The sequence below is a fragment of the Diospyros lotus genome, chromosome 5 (genome assembly GCF_014633365.1).
Source record: "Diospyros lotus cultivar Yz01 chromosome 5, ASM1463336v1, whole genome shotgun sequence".
NCBI classification, from domain to species: Eukaryota; Viridiplantae; Streptophyta; class Magnoliopsida; order Ericales; family Ebenaceae; genus Diospyros; species Diospyros lotus.
This window is the reverse complement of record NC_068342.1, coordinates 27,818,829-27,838,244: the sequence shown is the minus strand read 5'-3', so window position 1 is coordinate 27,838,244 and position 19,416 is coordinate 27,818,829. Positions and strand designations below refer to the sequence as shown.

Genomic DNA, 19,416 nt, shown 5'->3' with positions numbered 1-19,416 from the left:
CAGAGGTCCTCGGCCATGGCGTCGATGGCCATTGCAATGCCGAGATTCGACTCGTGGCTGAGAAGACTCGCGTCAATCGGTCGACCAAAATGATAACCCACGTCGGCGAGCCATCGACTAAAAGGGGAGACGAACCGTCAGTCAGGGCAGTCACGGTGAACCTCGATTTTGGAAAACATCATCGACGATGGCGGAAGCAAGGCCCACTCGATCGACGGTAATTGACACATGGCCCTTGTCCTCTTCTCAACATTGATCTCGCCATGGTCATTTTTTCTCCTTGACCTCCGATCTTCTCCCCTCTCTCTTTTTTTCCCAATCGGCTGCCTTTGTGGCCGCCATTAATGGAAGCATGCCACCCGCGATGAATAGTGAGCAAGGAGGAGGCGGCTAGGGGCAGGGATAAGGCAAAAACGGCAACGACGGGGGCGACTTCAGCGCAAGGTGGAAGGCGAAACACTTGGTGATTTGGGGTAGAGGATGGGTTTTGACCCATTACATGTTCGGTCGACCCCGCTGGGTCGGATTTGGATCAAAGTCAACCATGGGATTGTTTGCCTATTGTGTCCATTATTTGACACAACAACACGCCGCGTCTGCAGGGCCACACGCCAGTCCGCTTTAGGAGAAAATTAAAACAAAAGTTAAAGTTCGATGGTAAAATTGGAACAAATGTCAAAACTGGATAATAGTGAAAAAAGACCCTAAATTCAGTATAAAATAATTTATTTGACCATATTTTATGATGTTTTCGACTGCAAGAAGTAGTTGGATTTCTCTTTGGAGATCTGCATGCAGGTTCAAGGCTTTTAGTTATCACTGTAGTGATATTTTACCTTTTACACCCTTTTTATTCCTTTCATTTTTTTTTTTTTTATGTCTTGCTATTTCAATTATGATGTTAAAATAGTCGTTCCTTTTTAAACTAATTGGGTCGTGATAGCTTTTTCCCTCAATGGGCAGGTTCTAAGGACTGAATGCTTGGGAAATCGGAGAGCTCGTATCCTACACAGAGAAGTAGCTCTTCGTTGTTACTTTCTCAGTGACCCAGGTATTGTATTTCTTGACAAAATCTTCTACAACTATTTTTCTTTTTAGCGTTATCCACGTAAAATATTTTCACTGGATTTTGGTAGATTATACTTATTTGTCGAGGGTGGATCAAATGATTCTTTGATGGAAAAACCGTTTTGGTTTTCTTGGTGCCTAACGTCTGGTTTTATTATTGGGTTCTGTTTACGCAATTACAAATCCCTTTAATTTCAAGCCATTTGTACTTGATTATGATCTCATCCTAAGAAATTGTGACCTGTTTCTTGTTTTTTTTTTTTTTTTGCAGCTCAGCTTCACTAACGCTTCAGGCGTGGTTATTTTCTTCTACTAGGGAAAGGGTTGTGCTCGGTAGAGGAAGAACGTGTTGATTCACGCCATCCACCAGGTTAGATCAAGTCTTTCTTGCACGTTTAACAATCTATCCACACACAGTATGCTATCTGAAAATATGAAAAAGTGAATGCATAAGCGGATTAGGAAATATGATTGCTGCAAACCAGTGATGCAACTCGATTGTGCAAGTAGATGATACTCAACTGCTAAGGTTTGAATAGTTGTAAAACCACTTGATTTTTGTTAATCTTCTTTTACGTATTTTAGCATTTCAATATTATTGAATTGTTGATGGAGTACTTATGTTTCATCATTACTTACCGTCATTGATTTTTTTATCAAGTGCACAATTTTTATGTACGGAATTTTTGGCACTCTACTGACTGTAAGATGTTTTGCTCAGGTGAAGTACGAGATTTCACGCTCTTATGAGAAAGTTGATGAGACGTTAAAGCTTATTCTTAAACAGGTTGTGAGTTCCATTATGCATTACTCTCCCTCTCTTCCCCCTTTTTAGAGCAATATGTTTTCTGGCCGAATAGACTATTTTATCGGGAGCTTAGGGCCATTTTTGAATTTTATCCAGTTTTGACATTTAGTTCAATTTGGTCATCAAATTTAAACTTTGATTTCAATTTTATCCCTAAGCGGACATGCGAGAGCCCCAACATACGTGGTGGTTAGGTGGCGTGCTGATGTGTCATTTGTCGGCCACATCAGCAAAAGAAATCTATCATCTTCAACCCTCAGGCCATTAGGTTTTACGTCCTAAACAGTTTCCGCCGCCTTCCTTCATCGTCGGTCGCCTTTTTGTTCTCTCATCGCCGGTAACCCGAGGCCTCAACCCTGTGGTCACGCCACGCGAGCCATGTCGAGCACGAAGCTGTTCGGCCATGGGAGTGACCAGAGGTCCTCGGCCATGGCGTCGATGGCCATTGCAATGCCGAGATTCGACTCGTGGCTGAGAAGACTCGCGTCAATCGGTCGACCAAAATGATAACCCACGTCGGCGAGCCATCGACTAAAAGGGGAGACGAACCGTCAGTCAGGGCAGTCACGGTGAACCTCGATTTTGGAAAACATCATCGACGATGGCGGAAGCAAGGCCCACTCGATCGACGGCAATAGACACATGGTCCTTGTCCTCTTCTCAACATTGATCTCGCCATGGTCATTTTTTCTCCTTGACCTCCGATCTTCTCCCCTCTCTCTTCTTTTCCCAATCGGCTGCCTTTGTGGCCGCCATTAATGGAAGCATGCCACCCGCGATGAATAGTGAGAAAGGAGGAGGCGGCTAGGGGCAGGGATAAGGCAAAAACGGCAACGACGGGGGCGACTTCAGCGCAAGGTGGAAGGCGAAACACTTGGTGATTTGGGGTAGAGGATGGGTTTTGACCCATTACATGTTCGGTCGACCCCGCTGGGTCGGATTTGGATCAAAGTCAACCATGGGATTGTTTGCCTATTGTGTCCATTATTTGACACAACAACACGCCACGTCTGAAGGGCCACACGCCAGTCCGCTTTAGGAGAAAATTAAAACAAAAGTTAAAGTTCGATGGTAAAATTGAAACAAATGTCAAAACTGGATAATAGTGAAAAAAGACCCTAAATTCAGTATAAAATAATTTATTTGACCATATTTTATGATGTTTTCGACTGCAAGAAGTAGTTGGATTTCTCTTTGGAGATCTGCATGCAGGTTCAAGGCTTTTAGTTATCACTGTAGTGATATTTTACCTTTTACACCCTTTTTATTCCTTTCATTTTTTTTTTTTTTTATGTCTTGCTATTTCAATTATGATGTTAAAATAGTCGTTCCTTTTTAAACTAATTGGGTCGTGATAGCTTTTTACCTCAATGGGCAGGTTCTAAGGACTGAATGCTTGGGAAATCGGAGAGCTCGTATCCTACACAGAGAAGTAGCTCTTCGTTGTTACTTTCTCAGTGACCCAGGTATTGTATTTCTTGACAAAATCTTCTACAACTATTTTTCTTTTTAGCGTTATCCACGTAAAATATTTTCACTGGATTTTGGTAGATTATACTTATTTGTCGAGGGTGGATCAAATGATTCTTTGATGGAAAAACCGTTTTGGTTTTCTTGGTGCCTAACGTCTGGTTTTATTATTGGGTTCTGTTTACGCAATTACAAATCCCTTTAATTTCAAGCCATTTGTACTTGATTATGATCTCATCCTAAGAAATTGTGACCTGTTTCTTTTTTTTTTTTTTTTTTTTGCAGCTCAGCTTCACTAACGCTTCAGGCGTGGTTATTTTCTTCTACTAGGGAAAGGGTTGTGCTCGGTAGAGGAAGAACGTGTTGATTCACGCCATCCACCAGGTTAGATCAAGTCTTTCTTGCACGTTTAACAATCTATCCACACACAGTATGCTATCTGAAAATATGAAAAAGTGAATGCATAAGCAGATTAGGAAATATGATTGCTGCAAACCAGTGATGGAACTCGATTGTGTAAGTAGATGATACTCAACTGCTAAGGTTTGAATAGTTGTAAAACCACTTGATTTTTGTTAATCTTCTTTTACGTATTTTAGCATTTCAATATTATTGAATTGTTGATGGAGTACTTATGTTTCATCATTACTTACCGTCATTGATTTTTTTATCAAGTGCACAATTTTTATGTACGGAATTTTTGGCACTATACTAACTGTAAGATGTTTTGCTCAGGTGAAGTACGAGATTTCACGCTCTTATGAGAAAGTTGATGAGCCGTTAAAGCTTATTCTTAAACAGGTTGTGAGTTCCATTATGCATTACTCTCCCTCTCTTCCCCCTTTTTAGAGCAATATGTTTTCTGGCCGAATAGACTATTTTATTGGGAGCTTAGGGTCATTTTTGAATTTTATCCAGTTTTGACATTTAGTTCAATTTGGTCATCAAATTTAAACTTTGATTTCAATTTTATCCCTAAGCGGACATGCGAGAGCCCCAACATACGTGGTGGTTAGGTGGCGTGCTGATGTGTCATTTGTCGGCCACATCAGCAAAAGAAATCCATCATCTTCAACCCTCAGGCCATTAGGTTTTACGTCCTAAACAGTTTCCGCCGCCTTCCTTCATCGTCGGTCGCCTTTTTGTTCTCTCATCGCCGGTAACCCGAGGCCTCAACCCTGTGGTCACGCCACGCGAGCCATGTCGAGCACGAAGCTGTTCGGCCATGGGAGTGACCAGAGGTCCTCGGCCATGGCGTCGATGGCCATTGCAATGCCGAGATTCGACTCGTGGCTGAGAAGACTCGCGTCAATCGGTCGACCAAAATGATAACCCACGTCGGCGAGCCATCGACTAAAAGGGGAGACGAACCGTCAGTCAGGGCAGTCACGGTGAACCTCGATTTTGGAAAACATCATCGACGATGGCGGAAGCAAGGCCCACTCGATCGACGGCAATAGACACATGGCCCTTGTCCTCTTCTCAACATTGATCTCGCCATGGTCATTTTTTCTCCTTGACCTCCGATCTTCTCCCCTCTCTCTTCTTTTCCCAATCGGCTGCCTTTGTGGCCGCCATTAATGGAAGCATGCCACCCGCGATGAATAGTGAGAAAGGAGGAGGCGGCTAGGGGCAGGGATAAGGCAAAAACGGCAACGACGGGGGCGACTTCAGCGCAAGGTGGAAGGCGAAACACTTGGTGATTTGGGGTAGAGGATGGGTTTTGACCCATTACATGTTCGGTCGACCCCGCTGGGTCGGATTTGGATCAAAGTCAACCATGGGATTGTTTGCCTATTGTGTCCATTATTTGACACAACAACACGCCACGTCTGAAGGGCCACACGCCAGTCCGCTTTAGGAGAAAATTAAAACAAAAGTTAAAGTTCGATGGTAAAATTGAAACAAATGTCAAAACTGGATAATAGTGAAAAAAGACCCTAAATTCAGTATAAAATAATTTATTTGACCATATTTTATGATGTTTTCGACTGCAAGAAGTAGTTGGATTTCTCTTTGGAGATCTGCATGCAGGTTCAAGGCTTTTAGTTATCACTGTAGTGATATTTTACCTTTTACACCCTTTTTATTCCTTTCATTTTTTTTTTTTTTTATGTCTTGCTATTTCAATTATGATGTTAAAATAGTCGTTCCTTTTTAAACTAATTGGGTCGTGATAGCTTTTTACCTCAATGGGCAGGTTCTAAGGACTGAATGCTTGGGAAATCGGAGAGCTCGTATCCTACACAGAGAAGTAGCTCTTCGTTGTTACTTTCTCAGTGACCCAGGTATTGTATTTCTTGACAAAATCTTCTACAACTATTTTTCTTTTTAGCGTTATCCACGTAAAATATTTTCACTGGATTTTGGTAGATTATACTTATTTGTCGAGGGTGGATCAAATGATTCTTTGATGGAAAAACCGTTTTGGTTTTCTTGGTGCCTAACGTCTGGTTTTATTATTGGGTTCTGTTTACGCAATTACAAATCCCTTTAATTTCAAGCCATTTGTACTTGATTATGATCTCATCCTAAGAAATTGTGACCTGTTTCTTTTTTTTTTTTTTTTTTTTGCAGCTCAGCTTCACTAACGCTTCAGGCGTGGTTATTTTCTTCTACTAGGGAAAGGGTTGTGCTCGGTAGAGGAAGAACGTGTTGATTCACGCCATCCACCAGGTTAGATCAAGTCTTTCTTGCACGTTTAACAATCTATCCACACACAGTATGCTATCTGAAAATATGAAAAAGTGAATGCATAAGCAGATTAGGAAATATGATTGCTGCAAACCAGTGATGGAACTCGATTGTGTAAGTAGATGATACTCAACTGCTAAGGTTTGAATAGTTGTAAAACCACTTGATTTTTGTTAATCTTCTTTTACGTATTTTAGCATTTCAATATTATTGAATTGTTGATGGAGTACTTATGTTTCATCATTACTTACCGTCATTGATTTTTTTATCAAGTGCACAATTTTTATGTACGGAATTTTTGGCACTATACTAACTGTAAGATGTTTTGCTTAGGTGAAGTACGAGATTTCACGCTCTTATGAGAAAGTTGATGAGCCGTTAAAGCTTATTCTTAAACAGGTTGTGAGTTCCATTATGCATTACTCTCCCTCTCTTCCCCCTTTTTAGAGCAATATGTTTTCTGGCCGAATAGACTATTTTATTGGGAGCTTAGGGTCATTTTTGAATTTTATCCAGTTTTGACATTTAGTTCAATTTGGTCATCAAATTTAAACTTTGATTTCAATTTTATCCCTAAGCGGACATGCGAGAGCCCCAACATACGTGGTGGTTAGGTGGCGTGCTGATGTGTCATTTGCCGGCCACATCAGCAAAAGAAATCCATCATCTTCAACCCTCAGGCCATTAGGTTTTACATTTTAAACAGTTTCCGCCACCTTCCTTCATCGTCGGTCGCCTTTTTGTTCTCTCATCGCCGGTAACCCGAGGCCTCAACCATGTGGTCACGCCACGCGAGCCATGTCGAGCATGAAGCTGTTCGGCCATGGGAGTGACTAGAGGTCCTTGGCCATGGCGTCGATGGCCATTGCAGTGCTGAGATTCGACCCGTGGCTTCGAAGACTCGCGTCAATCGGTCGACCAAAATGATAACCCACGTCGGCGAGCCATCGACCAAAAGGGGAGACAAACCGTCCGTCAGGGCAGTCACGGTGAACCTAGATTTTGGAAAACATCGTCGACGATGGCGGAAGCAAGGCCCACTCGATCGACGGCAATAGACACATGGCCCTTGTCTTCTGCTCAACATCGATCTCGCCATGGTCATTTTTTCTCCTTGACCTCAGATCTTCTCCCCTCTCTCTTCTTTTCCCAATCGGCTGCCTTTGTGGCCGCCATTAATGGAAGCATGCCACCCGCGATGAAGAGTGAGAAAGGAGGAGGCGGCTAGGGGCAGGGAAAAGGCAAAAACGGTAACGACGGGGGCGACTGCAGCGCAAGGTGGAAGGCGAAACACTTGGTGATTTGGGGTAGAGGATGGGTTTTGACCCATTACATGTTCGGTCGACCCCGCTGGGTCGGATTTGGATCAAAGTCAACCATGGGATTGTTTGCCTATTGTGTCCATTATTTGACACAACAACACGCCGCGTCTACAAGGCCACACGCCAGTCCGCTTTAGGAGAAAATTAAAACAAAAGTTAAAGTTCGATGGTAAAATTGGAACAAATGTCAAAACTGGATAATAGTGAAAAAAGACCCTAAGTTCAGTATAAAATAATTTATTTGACCATAATTTTTATGATGTTTTCGACTGCAGGAAGTAGTTGGATTTCACTTTGGAGATCTACATGCAGGTTCAGCGCTTTTAGTTATCACTGTAGTAATATTTTACATTTTACCCCCTTTTTATTCCTTTCATTTTTTTTTTTTTATGTCTTGCTATTTCAATTATGATGTTAAAATAGTCGTTCCTTTTTAAACTAATTGGGTCGTTATAGCTTTTTACCTCAATGGGCAGGTTCTCAGGATTGAATGCTTGGGAAATCGGAGAGCTTGTATCCTACACAGACAAGTAGCTCTTCGTTGTTACTTTCTCAGTGACCCAGGTATTGTATTTCTTGACAAAATCTTCTACAACTATTTTTCTTTTTAGCGTTATCCACGTAAAATATTTTCACTGGATTTTGGTGGATTGTACTTATTTGTCAAGGGTGGATCAAATGATTCTTTGATGGAAAAACCGTTTTGGTTTTCTTGGTGCCTAACGTCTGGTTTTATTATTGGGTTCTGTTTACGCAATTACAAATCCCTTTAATTTCAAGCCATTTGTACTTGATTATGATCTCATCCTAAGAAATTGTGACCTGTTTCTTTTTTTTTTTTTTTTTTGCAGCTCAGCTTCACTAACGCTTCAGGCGTGGTTATTTTCTTCTACTAGGGAAAGGGTTGTGCTCGGTAGAGGAAGAACGTGTTGATTCATGCCATCCACCAGGTTAGATCAAGTCTTTCTTGCACGTTTAACAATCTATACACACAGTATGCTATCTGAAAATATGAAAAAGTGAATGCATAAGCGGATTAGGAAATATGATTGCTGCAAACCAGTGATGGAACTCGATTGTGCAAGTAGATGATACTCAACTGTTAAGGTTTGAATAGTTGTAAAACCACTTGATTTTTGTTAATCTTCTTTTACGTATTTTAGCATTTCAATATTATTGAATTGTTGATGGAGTACTTATGTTTCATCATTACTTATCGTCATTGATTTTTTGATCAAGTGCACAATTTTTATGTACGGAATTTTTGGCACTATACTGACTGTAAGATGTTTTGTTCAGGTGAAGTACGAGATTTCACGCTCTTATGAGAAAGTTGATAAGACGCTAAAGCTTATTCTTAAACAGGTTGTGAGTTCCATTATGCATTGCTCTCCCTCTCTTCCCCATTTTTAGAGCAATATGTTTTTTGGCCGAATAGACTATTTTATCAGGAGCTTAGGGTCTTTTTTGAATTTTATCCAGTTTTGACATTTAGTTCAATTTGGTCATCAAATTTAAACTTTGATTTCAATTTTATCCCTAAGCGGACATGCGAGAGCCCCAACATACGTGGTGCTTAGGTGGCGTGCTGATGTGTCATTTGTCGGCCACATCAGCAAAAGAAATCCATCATCTTCAACCCTCAGGCCATTAGGTTTTACATCCTAAACAGTTTTCGCCGCCTTCCTTCATCGTCGGTCGTCTTTTTGTTCTCTCATCGCCAATAACCCGAGGCCTCAACGCTGTGGTCACGCTATGCGAGCCATGTCGAGCACGAAGGTGTTCGGCCATAGGAGTGACCAGAGGTCCTCGGCCATGGCGTCGATGGCCATTGCAATGCCGAGATTCCACCTGTGGCTGAGAAGACTTGCGTCAATCGGTCGACCAAAATGATAACCCACGTCGGCGAGCCATCGACCAAAAGGGGAGACGAACCATCAGTCAGGGCAGTAACGGTGAACCTCGATTTTGGAGAACATCGTCGACGATGGCGGAAGCAAGGCCCACTCGATTGACGGCAATAGACCCATGGCCCTTGTCTTCTTCTCAACATCGATCTCGCCATGGTCATTTTTTCCCCTTGACCTCCGATCTTCTCCCCTCTCTCTTCTTTTCCCAATCGGCTGCCTTTGTGGCCGCCATTAATGGAAGCATGCCACCCGCGATAAAGAGTGAGAAAGGAGGCGGCGGCTACAGACAGGGAAAAGGCAAAAACGGCAACGACGGGGGCGGCGTCAGCGCAAGGTGGAAGGCGAAACACTTGGTGATTTGGGGTAGAGGATGGGTTTTGACCCATTACATGTTCGGTCGACTCCGCTGGGTCGGATTTGGATCAAAGTCAACCATGGGATTGTTTGCCTATTGTGTCCATTATTTGAGACAATAACACGCTGCGTCTGCAGGGCTACACGCCAGTCCGCTTCAGTATAAAATTAAAACAAAAGTTAAAGTTCGATGGTAAAATTGAAACAAATGTCAAAACTGGATAATAGTGAAAAAAGATCCTAAGTTCAGTATAAAATAATTTATTTGACCATATTTTTATGATGTTTTCGACTACAGGAAGTAGTTGGATTTCTCTTTGGAGATCTACATGCAGGTTCAACGCTTTTAGTTATCACTGTAGTTATATTTTACCTTTTACCCCCTTTTTATTCCTTTCATTTTTTTTTTTTTTATGTCTTGCTATTTCAATTATGATGTTAAAATAGTCGTTCCTTTTTAAACTAATTGGGTCGTGATAGCTTTTTACCTCAATGGGGAGGTTCTCAGGACTGAATGCTTGGGAAATCGGAGAGCTCGTATCCTACACAGAGAAGTAGGTCTTCGTTGTTACTTTCTCAGTGACCCAGGTATTGTATTTCTTGACAAAATCTTCTACAACTATTTTTCTTTTTAGCGTTATCCACGTAAAATTTTTTCATTGGATTTTGGTGGATTGTAATTATTTGTCGAGGGTGGATCAAATGATTCTTTGATGGAAAAACCGTTTTGGTTTTCTTGGTGCCTAACGTCTGGTTTTATTATTGGGTTCTGTTTACGCAATTACAATCCCTTTAATTTCAAGCCATTTGTACTTGATTATGATCTCATCCTAAGAAATTGTGACATGTTTCTTTTATTTTTTTTTTTTGCAGCTCAGCTTCACTAACGCTTCTGGCGTGGTTATTTTCTTCTACTAGGGATAAGGTTGTGCTCGGTAAAGAAAGAACGTGTTGATTCACGCCATCCACCAGGTTAGATCAAGTCTTTCTTGCACGTTTAACAATCTATCCACACAGAGTATGCTATCTGAAAATATGAAAAAGTGAATGCATAAGCGGATTAGGAAATATGATTGCTGCAAACCAGTGATGGAACTCGATTGTGCAAGTAGATGATACTGAACTGCTATGGTTTGAATAGTTGTAAAACCATTCATTTTTGTTAATCTTCTTTTACGTATTTTAGCATTTCAATATTATTGAATTGTTGATGGAGTACTTATGTTTCATCATTACTTACCGTCATTGATTTTTTGATCAAGTGCACAATTTTTATGTACGGAATTTTTGGCACTATACTGACTGTAAGATGTTTTGCTCAGGTGAAGTACGAGATTTCACGCTCTTATGAGAAAGTTGATAAGACGCTAAAGCTTATTCTTAAACAGGTTGTGAGTTCCATTATGCATTACTCTCCCTTTCTTCCCCCTTTTTAGAGCAATATGTTTTCTGGCCGAATAGATTATTTTATCCGGAGCTTAGGGTCATTTTTGAATTTTATCCAGTTTTGACATTTAGTTCAATTTGGTCATCAAATTTAAACTTTGATTTCAATTTTATCCCTAAGCGGACAGACGAGAGCCCTAACATATGTGGTGCTTAGGTGGCGTGCTGATGTGTTATTTGTTGGACACATCAGCAAAAGAAAGCCATGGCCCTTGTCTTCTTTTCAACATCTATCTCGCCATGGTCATTTTTTTGCCTTGACCTGCGATCTTCTCCCCTCTCTCTTCTTTTCCTAATCGGCTGCCTATGTGGCCGCCATTAATGGAAGTAAGCCACCGGCGATGAAGAGTGAGAAAGAAGGAGGTGGCTAGGGGCAGGGAAAAGGCCAAAACGGCTACGACGGGAGCTGCGACAGCGCAAGGTGGAAGGCAAAACACTTGGTGATTTGGGAAAGAAGATGGGTTTTGACCCATTACATGTTCGGTCGACCCACTGGGTCAGATTTGGATCAAAGTCGACCATGGAATTGTTTGCCTATTGTGTCCATTATTTGACACAACAACACACCGCGTCTGCAGGGCCACAGGCCAGTCCGCTTTAAGAGAAAATTAAAACAAATGTCAAAACTGGATAATAGTGAAAAAAGACCTTAAGTTCAGTATAAAATTGTTTATTTGACCATATTTTTATGATGTTTTCGACTGCAGGAAGTAGTTGGATTGTTCTTTGGAGGTCTACATGCAGGTTCAACGCTTTTAGTTATCACTGTCGTGATATTTTACCTTTTACCCCCTTTTTATTCCTTTCCTTTTTTATTTTTTTTTATGTCTTGCTATTTCAATTATGATGTTAAAATAGTCGTTCCTTTTTAAACTAATTTGGTCGTGATAGCTTTTTACATCAATGGGCAGGTTCTCAGGACTGAATGCTTGAGAAATAGGAGAGCTCGTATCCTACACAGAGAAGTAGCTCTTCGTTGTTACTTCCTCAGTGACCCAGGTATTGTATTTCTTGACAAAATCTTCTACAACTATTTTTCTTTTTAGCGTTATCCACGTAAAATATTTTCACTGGATTTTGGTGGATTGTACTTATTTGTCGAGGGTGGATCAAATGATTTTTTGATGGAAAAACCCTTTGGGTTTTCTTGGTGCCTAACGTCTGGCTTTATTATTGGGTTATGTTTAGGCAATTGCAATTGCCCTTTAATTTCAAGCATTTTGTACTTGATTATGATCTCATCCCAAGAAATTGTGACCTGTTTCTTTTTTTTTTTTTGTTTGCAGCTCAGCTTCACTTACACTTCAGGCGTGGTTATTTTCTTCTACTAGGGAAAGGGTTGTGCTCGGTTGAGGAAGAACGTGTTTATCCACGCCATCCACCAGGTTAGATCAAGGCTTTTTTGCACGTTTAACAATCTATCCACACACAGTATGCTATCTGAAAATACACAGAATATGAAAAAGTGAATGCATAAGCGAATTAGGAAATATGATTACTACTAAGGTTTGAATAGTTGTAAAACCATTTCATTTTGTTAATCTTCTTTTATGTATTTGAGCATTTCAATATTCTTGAATTGTTGATGGTGTACTTATGTTTCATCATTACTTACCGTCATTGATTTTTTTATCAAGTGCACAATTTTTATGTACCGAATTTTTGGCGCTATATTGACTGTAAGATGTTTTGCTCAGGTGAAGTACGAGATTTCACGCTCTTATGAGAAAGTTGATGAGACGCTAAAGCTTATTCTTAAAGAGGTTGTGAGTTCCATTATGCATTACTCTCTCTCTTCCCCCTTTTTGGAGCAATATGTTTTCTGGCGGAATAGTCTATTTTATCCCGAGCTTAGGGTCATTTTTGAATTTTATCTAGTTTTGACATTTAGTTCAATTTGATCATCAAATTTAAACTTTGATTTCAATTTTATCCCTAAGCGGACATTAAAAAAAAATGCAACAACTACAAATAACTAATGCATTTAAACATTTTTCATGTGATGGTTTTTCACAGCGGCTAAAGTTTTTTCCATGTATTTGTTAAATTTTACTTTTGGTTGGTAACTTGATGTTTTCTTTTGTTAAAGAATTTTGTTGGACTGTAAAGGCTAACTACTTTCTCATATTTTAGGTATTGTTTAAATTTCTCATATTTGGGCATGTTTTTCATTTTCAATTTGCCTTTTTTAACCACTAAAATTCTTGCTTTCATTTCTACTTATATATTTAAAGGATCATCTTGAAGTCATTTTAAGTATTTTAGCCAATGTCTCGGTTATCATTTCGAGTATTTTTGCTATATTATCATTTCAAGGAGTTTTAAGATTCTTCATTGTTTCGCTTCACTTTTGCATTTTCTCAGTGACAACAGAAACCACTCTTTTTAAGAATGTTAATTTTGTATGCTCATTTCAGAAAGGGGTTTGATTCTTGAACTTCGCAATCATATCTTTGTCTGTGTTTTTTTATAATTTCAATAAGTAATGCATTTTTCATTGTTTATTGATATGGATAATGCTGGTTTACTTTTTCTTGCTCATCCTTATTTTTTATTGTTTTAGATGTGTTGGTTTATTATTTACTTTTTAATTTGCCTTATTGGTGTTGACTTGAGGTTTCCTTTCTCTAAAGCATGGCAATTGATTTCAAGGATTGAATTATAGACATCAATGAATGACTATTGAATATACTGTCTCTGAAGGACTCTAGAATATATTTTAAGAGTAAAGTATTTTGATTATTCTGTAGAAAATTAACGGTAAGGAGATTAATGATAAGGAAATTAATGACCTAGAACTTGCAATACCTAGTATCCTAAATTTACTTTTTTTTGTAGGCTCTATTAAGTAAGTCATCGTTAAGTTTAGGTTCTTCATTAGTACTAGTAGCAACCTTGCCATTAAAATTTAATTTTAGTAATAATTCCTGCATACTTGATTCCATTTGTAACTTTGTGGTTATTTGAGCTGATGGCACACATGTCGGTCTTACCCACATGTTCATGCTTAGTTGCCTATTGTTGAGGCCTAGTAGTAGTAAACCAACTCTCTATGGGGCAGAAGCATGTTGACAAGATTGTATCAAGTATCTAATATGCAGGGTTAATTCCAACTTTCTGGTATGACTATGTTGATTATTTTGTTAATATTAAGAACGAGAAGAATTAACTTATGATTTAATGGACTTTTTTAAAGTCACAATAAATGGTCTGACTAGATATCTTTGTGAATATATGTTTCAATACGAATCTTTATTTCCAAAATATCTAAGTACTTGCAATGACTGTTCGGTTTACACACTTAAATCACCTTCCCATCTCCTTTAGCCTATCCTTTCTGCCTGAACTTGGTTATTTTCTTGGTTCTACTTATTAACCAATGCGACCTGTGGTGTTTAGCAAAGGATTCATACTGATTGGCGCTTGAACTTATAGTGGTTGAATTTCCAATTTATCTTGTAGCTGTACCCTAATCAATAATAGAGCATGGTGAAGGGGAAGCTCAATGTGGGGGGTGCTTTATTTTTCTCTTCCCCATTTGTCTCCCCCCTGTACTCTTGATTTCCCATATTTCAGTTAGCTGAAACCTTTTCATGCTTAGAATGCCTCTTGATTGTGTTTATCCACAAACCTTATTTGGTACTTCTATAAGCCTTGCACCTCTATTGAGTAATGCCTGAGTCCGACCCAAATTGAGCAAGGGCAAACTTGTTTCATAGCTTTCAACTGAGCGACAATGCATATTTCCGAGGCTTCAAGGAATGTTTCTTCCATGTTTATTGGCATTGGTTTCATGTTTTCTACATCATGGATTACACGTGTAATTTTTAAATCATTTATGATGAAACGGTGAACTTTTTTTTATGCAATCCAAATTTAACATTCTCATCTTGTTTTATACTATTTATTTTCAGTGCTGGCTTTGGTGGTTGTCCCTCCCAGCCATTTCCATCACTGTTCGCTGTTTGGGAGCATTCTTTGTGAAATTTCTCACAAGAGACAGGCTACAGCATCTCTAGCTTCCTCTATTGCGTAGGTTTGGTGGTATTATTGCATTTTAGTTTCCTAAATGCTGAATTTCTCCATAAAATAACTGTATGTTGTTAAGTGTTTCCATTATCGGGCATGAAACCAAGTTGATTATCTCATTCAATAATGTTATGTTGACTAGTCTGGCAGTTACCCGTTGCAAAACCATATTATATCTAACAATTAAACAACTTTATGTTATTCCATCTTTCAATTAGAAGCATGAACCAAAAAGGGTTCACAGAGTACAAGTTATTAGGTATTTCATCTCTATGTTTTCCTAGTGTAGAAGGAAATAATGTTGATTAATTTTGTTATGTGTATTTCTCTTTATGTTGTGTCACGGTTGTGTTTGTTGTAAGCTGTTATGGTATTATATTAGTTGTCTGTTGTGCTATTATATTAGTTGTTGGTTGGTTAGACAGTTATAACTTGCTGTTGCAAGTTGCAAAGTTTGTTATTAAGACCTGTATTTCTGTAATTCTGATCATTCAGTAAAGTTCTTTCAGCAAAAACGTTTCCCTCTTCTCTCTTTTCTCGTGTTTTCTTTCTGTTAGCGCCTTGAAGCTCTTGCTTCACCTAGAGTATCCTGAAGAATGTGCACTGTGACGAAACCTATTAGGAATCTGGATCGAGCACAATCAAACATAGAAATCAAGAGAAAAATAGGAACACTGAATTTTTAACGTGGTTGGGCAATTGCCTACATCCACGATTCAACATTAATGCGATAATCCATTAAACATAGTTTTGGAGAGGAAAGCTACAAGATCCATAAAGTAGTTTTTGGTTTGAGATAACTAAAAATTGTAGAATAGCCCTGGTTTATGGCAAATTGAAATATCCATCATAATCCCAACAAATCTAGGTAATTGTCTGTGAAACACCTGGAACACATCCTCTCGATAACTGGTTAGTAAAATTTTGAAAACACAAATATTCTAGAGGGATGATCTAATTAATAATTGAACCAGGGATATTTATCTATAGGCTACAATTCTAATTAGACTAGGCCTCGAATAGCTCTCCTACTCAAAATTAGAGCTTACATTATAGACTTTATATTTATCAAAACATAATTTGAGGAGTTATCCCAACAATTATCTTCTCAACAAAAAATTCTGAAAACTCTCAATGTGCATTTTGAATTCCTTATTGGTATGAATCTGTTGGTTTATTTTGCTGATGTCCGGTGTCTCAAGCACGCCAAAATAGTACAATCCTCCCCTTTCCTCAACACATCCAATCATCATTCTCGAGGCCTGATCCTGAAATAATCAGTTTGTTGGGGGGGGGGGGGGGGGGGAATGTAACTTTGCAATTCAGGTCTTGAGAAATCTTGGTGATAGATACCAAGTTTGTAGACAGTTTGGGAACATGAAGGACATTTTTAAGGGTGAGATTTGGACCGAGTCTTATATCTCCTATTCTAGCTATAGTGGTCAGAGAGCCATTTGTAGTAGCTATTTTCCTAATTACTAAGACAAGGAGTATAAGTGTTGAAATTATAAGAGGCATGGGTCATGATATGTGGTTCTGGAGTTAATAATCCATGAATGTCTAAACAATTTTTCTGAGGCAGTTAAACAGAGTGAGAGGTGGGAGATATACCTGAATGTACCAATGAACAAGTACCTGATGGTTTCTTAAGGGCTGCCAAAAAATTCCTCAACTTCTCAACCTCCTCTTTATTGAGATTTGTTTTGAGTCCAAACCTTTCTCCGCTTCTTGCTGTGCGATCACCTGGTATGCTTGCCCTTTGTAAGGCTTATTCTGTCCTCCTTTGGTTCCCCACTCTTTACTGGGTGGTTTTGCATTCAATTTCCAGCATTTCTTCAGGGTATGCCTCGATTTGTTACAATAGGTACACCATAGTGTCCCCATCTTCCCCACTTGCTGTTTTAGATTCAGCCTTCCAGTTTTCTCTTGGTCCTCAGGCTGTAGTTTTTGTCAGCATTGTCGATGTCTCCAGTGATTTTGTCTCCAACATCACTTCTCTTCTACTTTCTTCTACCAAAGATAATTAAAACTACTTCATTGAGATTGGGGAGATCATATTTACCTAAGATCTGGATTCTTACAGGATCAAAATCTGCATTTAGTCCTGCTAAAAAATTATATGTGCAATCCTTTTCGATGAATGCCGTCAGCAATGCAGCATCCTTACTATCCTTCATCTTTATCGCCCGATATTGATCCATTTCCTGCCACAGCCCCTTCAGCAGGTTTACATATTCAGGGAGTCTTTTCTCCTTGCTTTGTTGACATAGTTTTGATCCGCAACTCATAGACTTGGGCTGCATCCTTGACTTTTGGAATAAGTTTGTCGGATGGACTCCCAGACCTCCCTTGCAGTCGGTAGGAACATACACGTGTCACTTATTTCTGGTGGCATAGAACTCCAGAGCCAAGCCATAATCATCGAATCCTGCTCATCCCATGAGATAAAACTGGGATCTCCTTCCTCGGGACCAGTTCCAATTATATGGTTGAGTTTGCCTTTGCCCTTTAAAATGGTTTTGATCAACTGTGACCATTTTAGATGGTTCTTCCCAGTGAGCCAGTATGCAGCACTGATTTGCTGCAGTTCATCGGAGACTGGGTTTGCCGGTACTCCTCCGATGCAGTGAGAGAGAACTTTGGCAGAGGTTGTTGACGTCCTTCTGGGCTGCTAAAAAATTTAGGGCAACTAGTGCTAGGGGTGATAAGTCTGAAAAACTGAACAAAAATGAAAGGCTGGAGATTAGGAGGATAAATGGCAATGAAGGCCGCCCACAGAGAGTTCCCTAAAGCTCTGATACTATGTTAGAAATTAGGGAGAAGGCTTGATGACTTTATTCATTCTGTCCAGAATTTTATATATATAGAAACTTAGCTAATCTATCATAGGAAACTCTCAATTTAGGAATTTCCTCTAATGGAGACAATCTCTAATTGATTTACAGAACCTACCAAATCTGTACACCTAACCTTCTAATTATGTATTAGGAAATAATTCAAAAAAGATGGCTTGATTGACAGCCCTTAAAATCTTCCATCACTCTTTATGATCTCCACCAAGTTGTTTCCCCTATATTGCTTTAGCATATTGAATTTCTTTTAGGGGCCCAAATCAACTCTTTAATGTCCTATTTTTCATGCAAAACTACTGGTGTTAAATTCTTCATGCAAGTACGTGAGGAGATCTTAAACTGATACAATCTTTAGAGTGTGGGATATATAAACTTTTTCTTATGTTGGTAAAGTCAGGTTTATGTATAATATTTTGCTTTTTTGCTTACAACTTCCCGATCATGCAACAAAACCACATTTGTGGCCCTGCAGGCAGTTATTAATATTCCTTCTAACTGGGATATGTTTGTGTGTGTATATAATTTGCCATACCCTTTCCTTTCTGTTCCTTAAGACCTCCTTATGTAGATTACTTTTCCTAGTTTATGCACAGTTGGTTTGACAGGGATGGAGAGAACGTATGCTGTTACTGTTGAAAATATTGAATGCATACTTTGATCAAGTTGAAAAACTTTCTGGTTTTGGATTACATAACAGGGAAAGTATTGCTCAACTGGTGTGGCTTTCTTCAACTATTGGGCTTATTGCCACTAAGTGATATATACGCTCTATACCTTGGCACTGGTGTTAATTTCTGAAAATATGACAAATGTAAATTCAAAGAATAATTTAATACTAAATGCCAGAAGGAATTAGCTTTATAAAGCCATTTAACTAACATTGTCAAGGGGCGGTTTTCATTGAATAAGTAATAAATAGAATTGTTTTGTTTCCCCTTTGTTTCCACTTTCATCAAATAATGGTTTTTTGTTTTGGATATTCATTATTAGGATTTTTAAATCTTATTTCATTAGGATAGTTCATAATCATCATCACAAGCCTTAACCCCACACATTGGTGTTTCTACATGAATCCTTGCTGTCCTTTCATCTATGCACATGTCCTCATTAGGATAATTACAATTTTTATATGTTTACAACCCTCCCTCGACCACATGGTCTTCTTGATGTATTAGGAAATATGGTTGTGTTAATGATTGAAAAATAAATTTTGGAATAGCTTGAGCCGTTCTCTCTCCTCTTCTTCTTCTCTGCATCATTCTTCTTCTGTCTGTTCTCTTCTTTCTCCTTTCCCTTTTTCAAAGGCTGTGTATGCTAAATGACTCTCTCCACCAACTTTTGCAAAGCAGAGAGAGGCTGTGGCAATGGCAATGGGGACATCCATAATATTCAAGCAGAGTAGGTTGCTTTGGTGTTTAAAGGATTAAGGTGACCGGCCATCTTTATACATTATATATATAATA

General features: G+C 39.1%; 1 long non-coding RNA gene across 2 annotated transcripts in view; it reads left to right on the top strand.

Moving 5' to 3' along the window:
- LOC127801390 (uncharacterized) overlaps positions 1-18,455 on the top strand; it is a 70,854-nt gene extending 52,399 nt beyond the window's left edge. Inside the window, exons 11-26 of one of the 2 annotated variants that reach the window (XR_008023050.1) lie at positions 1,340-1,438; positions 1,790-1,855; positions 3,255-3,342; positions 3,632-3,730; positions 4,082-5,634; positions 5,924-6,022; positions 6,374-7,674; positions 7,839-7,926; positions 8,214-8,312; positions 8,662-10,214; positions 10,500-10,598; positions 10,949-11,816; positions 11,984-12,071; positions 12,359-12,457; positions 12,770-12,835; positions 14,987-18,455. This is a non-coding gene — a long non-coding RNA (uncharacterized LOC127801390). The remainder of the gene's footprint in view (positions 1-1,339; positions 1,439-1,789; positions 1,856-3,254; positions 3,343-3,631; positions 3,731-4,081; positions 5,635-5,923; positions 6,023-6,373; positions 7,675-7,838; positions 7,927-8,213; positions 8,313-8,661; positions 10,215-10,499; positions 10,599-10,948; positions 11,817-11,983; positions 12,072-12,358; positions 12,458-12,769; positions 12,836-14,986) is intronic. The other variant, XR_008023051.1, reaches the window with a different exon arrangement.
- Positions 18,456-19,416: the final 961 nt, after the last annotated feature.